The sequence below is a fragment of the Pinus tabuliformis genome, chromosome 2_1 (assembly GCF_031772625.1).
Source record: "Pinus tabuliformis cultivar Carrire ecotype Pingquan chromosome 2_1, CPIR1, whole genome shotgun sequence".
Lineage (NCBI taxonomy): Eukaryota > Viridiplantae > Streptophyta > Pinopsida > Pinales > Pinaceae > Pinus > Pinus tabuliformis.
This window is the reverse complement of record NC_142299.1, coordinates 322,299,923-322,306,239: the sequence shown is the minus strand read 5'-3', so window position 1 is coordinate 322,306,239 and position 6,317 is coordinate 322,299,923.

The window sequence follows — 6,317 nt, the reverse complement described above, 5'->3', positions numbered from 1 at the left end:
TTCTCATATGTAATCTTGAGATCTTTTGGTTTGGTTCTCATGGATTTAATCCACAACCTCTATCGAGAACTCTGTTCCAAATTGTGTGTTCCACCACCATTATGACTTACTGTACCACCGCCTCACTATACCTTTGACTTCTCTCTCGTGCTAACGTGGAAAGCGTCGAGTATGATAGGTGGAGGAGTTGGGGATCACCATTTGTCACATCTTCCAACTTATGCTTTCATTATATCATTCATGCAACTATGTATACCTATGACTCAGCTACAAAATTAAAGACTACCTACAAAATGATTTTATTTTTGTAGCTACAACATTTAAATTGTTTTCTCAAAAGAATATATGAAATTATAGAAAAATGGGCACTTTTATCTTGAATTTCTCTAATCTGTAACTCTTTGTAACTCAAGACGTGATTTTATACTGGACTCTGAGATGATGAATATGGTAGACTTCTAGACATGATAAGCAAAACAAATGGTGAAAAGATGACAAAATGAGTTCATAAGATGACAAAATGAATTCATTTTTGAGACCCAACAAAAAACTATAGCTAGATGGATGTATGACCATTTATTAAATCTTTTGTCAAAATAAATATTCATACTTTTTGTATCAAAAACCTATATATATTTTTAAGATTGGTGAATGCATGAGCATGTCTTTAATATTTGTGGATATACTCTCCAAAATTTAGGGGATGTTGTAGAGGTCTATGGTATCCCTGATATTAGGGATTTTACTCCTATATATATATATATATATATATATATATATATATATATATATATATATATGCATGTTATTGCTTATAAATTTCAAAATTTGGGATTAATTTTACATAATAAAACATCTTTCTATGTAAATTTAATTCTAACTTTTGAAATTTATAAGCAATAAATACATTAATATCCATGATGTAATTGATCCCGCACACACCTATAGATATATATATATATATATATATATAGATATATATATATATATATATATATATATATATATATATATATATATATATATATATATATATATATGGGAACTCCAATGATACTCCAAAGTTCAAATAGTATGAAGATGCATCCCTCATGGAGTTGCCATCACGTTTCAAAGAGTTAATGATATTAGAAGAGTTAATGATATTAGAAGCTATATGTATTAGGGAACTCCAATGATATTCCAAAGTTCAAATAGTATGAAGATGCATCCCTCGTGGGTTTGCCATCACGTTTCAGAGATTTAATGATATTAAAAGCTAAAGTTATGGCTCCATGGATTCAGTGGATACATAGTTGTCCACTTTGAACATGAGTACATTGAAACCTTCCACACCGTTAGCCGTTAGCACTATGTAGATGATGTAGAGATCATCAATAAAAAAAGAACTTAGGAGAATATGAAATTTCAAATTTCTTGACAAACCCAACAATGAAATTTTAAATGGGTTATATCCAATGCATACGGTTTATCCAATAGCGTATTTTGACGGAGCAGCTCAAAATGGAATCTACATATCATCATGGAAGATAATATGCAATATCAAATTTGCTGGAATGGTGGTAGGGGCTCCAATATAAAAGCAGAGTATGGCTCTGGCTGGCCTTCTTTCTATAAGCCTTTTTCTAAATATTCAATCACTTCAGATTTATGGAGATTCCAAAGTCATTATTGACCATGTCTCTGAGAAGCAACAGATCAAAAAATAGCATCTTGATGGACTATTCTATTTGTCATATTTACAGATCTCAAAATGTCCAGGCAGATATCCTATCTAAGAAGGGTCTTCTCACACAACCAGGCATCTGGAATATGGAGGTAATTTTTGAAGCAGAGAGATTTCCTATTCAGGAATTCTCTCTCCCTCGTACATAGCACTTTTTTCATTCAAAAGCCCAGGTATGTTTATCCTATTTTCTATACTTTTGTATTTTGTATATGCCACTTTTTTGTCTTGCAAGTGGAAAACCAAACCTATATCTTCTTGAATTTTGATGTTGTGGCATATTCTCCTCCATCATTCTATCATCAATGTGTATCTTCATACACTGCATAAATGTTGTATTCTAACTATAGACATATTGTGGATATATTGGATCAGTCCTATCTGGAGTTTATTATATTCAGATTAGGCGAACTTATTACTCAAATATGATGTAATTATTGGTTGTTATATATCTTATATAATACTATTGAGCTTTTTCTTCTGAAAAAAAAAAAAACAAAAAGTGCAAGATTCCAGAGTCTATTGTTGCGAGCTTGATACAATTTGGCATATATCATCATGCATGCACAATTAAATCTAATTAGACTCTGTAATGTGGATTCCATATCTGAATGGCATATATCATCATGCATGCACAATTAAATCTAATTAGACTCTGTAATATGGATTCCATATCTGAATCTCCACTATGAAGTGTCGTTTTCTTAATAAATGCTTTCAGTAGTTTCTATAAAAATAATGTGACAAAATTTATAAACATTTCCACAACAAAGAAAAAATTAGAACAGAAAAGCAGATCTTAAATAAGCGTTAGAAACTGAGTTACAAATCGTTGGCTACCATGTAAACCAAGAACTGGCCATCATGTAAACCAAGTTCCATAACTAATCATCATAAAAACATAAAAGATATGCAGATGTTAGAGAGCCATTCCCAGCCTTTGGTTGGTAGGTCGGGCTTGGGAACAGTGAATTCCCAACCATCATCGTTCTGCTGATGTTCTTCCAGAGGCCTCTTTGCTTCAGAATTTCAAGTGCTGTTGTAGGAAGCCTGTCCTTCATTGGCCAAGGAACGAGACTACGTGGCATTCCCTCGCCCGCCTGATCTTTGGTGTGGCCACTCTGCACTCTGAAATTGCTGAAGTGCTGACTGGGTTTGTCTTTGTTGGGTGTATGATAGCCGCAGTAAGATATTCCTTGCCTTTGCCAATTCCCACGGCTTGAACAAGTGCATTTGGTCCTGCTAATGCTTTCAGTTTTGCAACAAACTCTTCCATGACAACTCTTCCTTTATTGAATGCCTTTGTTACCTGTTTATCAGAAAAACCTGTGAGACCCTATAGCTATAAGAACATTCAAAGTATCATAATAGTAGTAAGGCAATATACTTTGCAACTGGGAGACTTTTATTTGAAATGTTTTTCATAATTGTATTGAGCAAAAACATAAATCGAGAATATTACGAAAATAAGGACAACAGATAGGCTATCAACACAAAATTGGAGAGACAAAAACAGCAAATCCCAATGAGAGACAAAACATGGGAGAGGCGAATGAGCTCCCCTTTACAAATACCTGGGCTTTCATACAAGGAAGAAGGCTGAGCCTGGAAAAAGTAAACAAAAACATCCCTTTACAGCTTCTTGGGCAACATACAAGGGAGCAGCATGTGCCTACGCAAGAAATTTCCTTAAAGTTCATAACGCAGATTTTAAAAAGCAACTCTTCTTACTCAAAGAATTGAGTTCACTTTTTTGAATGTTGTCCACAAGTTACAAAGACTAGCAAGGATCATAGCCATCCGCAAGTTGACGTTGCCCTCATGGACCACATAAGGGAAAGCTCGAGGTATCCTTGTGATAAAGGGGTGGTACCTGATATTCATTATGATGACCAAGATGATGACGAGGTTTTAAATCCTGAAAATCTCCAAATACTTCAAGAGAATGTGAAAGAATGCAAGGAGTGTTGTAGCCATCTAGTCGAGGAATGCACAGATATGACCTCCCTATTGAATTTATGTAGTGAGCAAGGAAAGGAGCTCAATGAAATGCAACACAACTATGAAGATAATCCTACATGCATCCTTCTCCTAGATCTCGCTTACAAGAACTAAGTAGTTAACATCTTTTGTGAATTTGTACAAGAAAGACATTGCAATCCACAACATAACCATCGGCAATGTTACCCCATTCCCAAAGAAATCCTAGAGCTAGATGTGCCAAAGGAGGATTGGAATTTGGGGTCACCTTAAGAAGTCACAAACAAATAAGATTATTGTCCCCTGAATAGGATATCAAATGATGAATCTATGGAAGAGTTTTGGGTTGTTGGTTGGGGAATCAACTATGATGGTAAAAAAGAAGAGAGTTCTATGGAAACCTCGAGAGACGATGACCACATCAATCAAAATGAGTTATCTCCACTTGCACCAAATCCTGAGTTTTATATTAACGAGTGGAAGAGCCTCTTCTTTATGTTTCAAAGCGATGTTCAGCATGCCACAATTGTTGAAGAAAAGTTTGATGTCCATCTTGGGAAATCAGTGGAAGCCCTTACATAGCGAGGATTGAGAAGGATCCTTAACCCCTTGATGTTAATGAGAGAGGGTTTTTCTTCATGTTTGATCGGCATAACCCTTAGTGTACATTTGATGATGATAGCAAAGAGAAGGAGGTATGTGATGAAGCTCAGTGCCCTAGTTTGAAGGAGGGGTTAACTTCCCCACCTAAAGACAGGGGAATGTGGTTTTTCCCAAAGTATGATGATACCATGCCTTGCTTTTTCAATGATGATCATGATGACAATGTAGTTGAGTCACCCTTAGGCCCTCCTTTTTTTGTTACCCATTGGAATAATCTTGAGAATGATAAGCATGTGGCTGTGAGCCCTTTCCAATTTGACTCTTGCATTAAGCAATCTTGTTATTACGATCCTCCATATTAATTTTTATAGCATCAGACAGGTGTTTCAGTCTTGACTTTCCTTAGAGAGGCTAAGAAACAATAGAACTCCAGAACCCAAAAAACGTTTCAAGAGAAAAAACCTACGGATGGCTCAATTAAGTTAATTAGTCAATAATTAAATATTTCCTAAGTCTAACTTAGGAAAAGTGATTAATTAACAAGAATTAATTTAGAAAGGTGAGATTTCTCTAGAAACTCATGTGGATCAAGTCAGTGATGATCTTAGTCATTGATGAGAATTTAATCATGGCTATTGGTGAACCAAAGAGAGATTATAAGAGGAGGTCGATGGGGTTAGAAGACACACTTGAGAGATCGATTTCCTTGGTAGATTGAGTTATCCAGCAGCAGCAATTGAGCAGGGAAGAGGAGTTCAAGCCAGAGGGGATGCAGAGTTAGTGAGGGGTAGAGACAGTGATTCTGCGGGAAATTCCAGTTCCGAAGAGGCACTAGCAAGTGACAAAAGTATTCCACAGTGAAGTTGCACAAGAGCTGCACAATAACTTCAGTGAGCAGTTTGATTCAACTAAGAGGAGTCTTGATTCAGCTTCCAAAGGCTGGAAAATTTTTCCAGAGGTCTAGACAGTCACTTCCAGCAATAGAAACAGGTAGGAAAGATTGATCAGAGGATGAATAGAGCCACACATGCGAGGGCTAGCACAGGGATTGCCTAAGGGTTTGGATGGACAGTTTTCATGAGGTAGCCAGTGTTGGGATTGCTTGTGGAGAGAGAAATTTTTCTCTCTAGTATTTTTATCAGATATTTGTTGATTGGATAGGCAACTGGGCATCCATAGATTGTACTCAGATTATTTCATTGTTGCATAATTATAAAAGCCTCATCTATTGTACCATTTTCTTGCATTGGGTTTTTCCAGGGACATTTTCCCAAAAATAACTGTGTCCAATTTTTGTCTGTGTGCTCTATGTTTCTCAGTTCCAACATTTTTATTTTCTGCAACATTTTGTGGTGAAAATTGTAGTTTTGATTTTATCCATGGGTTTTCATAGTGAATAAACTACACTTTATTTTTAATTAGTTAGAAGGATAATTTCCAGTTGCTACAATAGATTAGAAATTTCACATGGTATCAGAGCAAATTTGACAAATCAAAAACAGAGAGGAGAACTTTCGCAGTTCAGAGGGAGTTTGAGCGAATTTCCTCTGGGTCTACACAAAGGTTGGCCAGGCAGTTTGAATTGCTAGACAGGGTTCAATTTGTTTAGAAGCAGTTCTAACAAGAAATGGTGTAGCTGGAAAGCATTTCTGGTGAGCAGAACAGATAATTTGTTGAGCAGATCTAGGCGCAGTAATTTTGTAGCAGTGATTGTAGAAGCAGAATCAACGTCGAGAGGAAGATAAATAACACATAGAGAGATTTTTCTCAGAGGGTCTCTAGATTCAGTTTTATGGAGGAAATCCTTGATTTCTAGTTGCAAGGGGCAGTAGCAGCTAACAAAACTGCACATTCCAAGAGTGAGTGTGTGTATCTAAGCAAGTAGCCGATTAGGAAACGAGAAGATTCTTGTGTGTTTTCCCAGTTGTGAGTTTTGCAAAAAATGGCCTCAGCAGGACTTCGAGATCAAGATAGGCTAGATGGAGCCTCAAATTGTTGTATCTAGAAA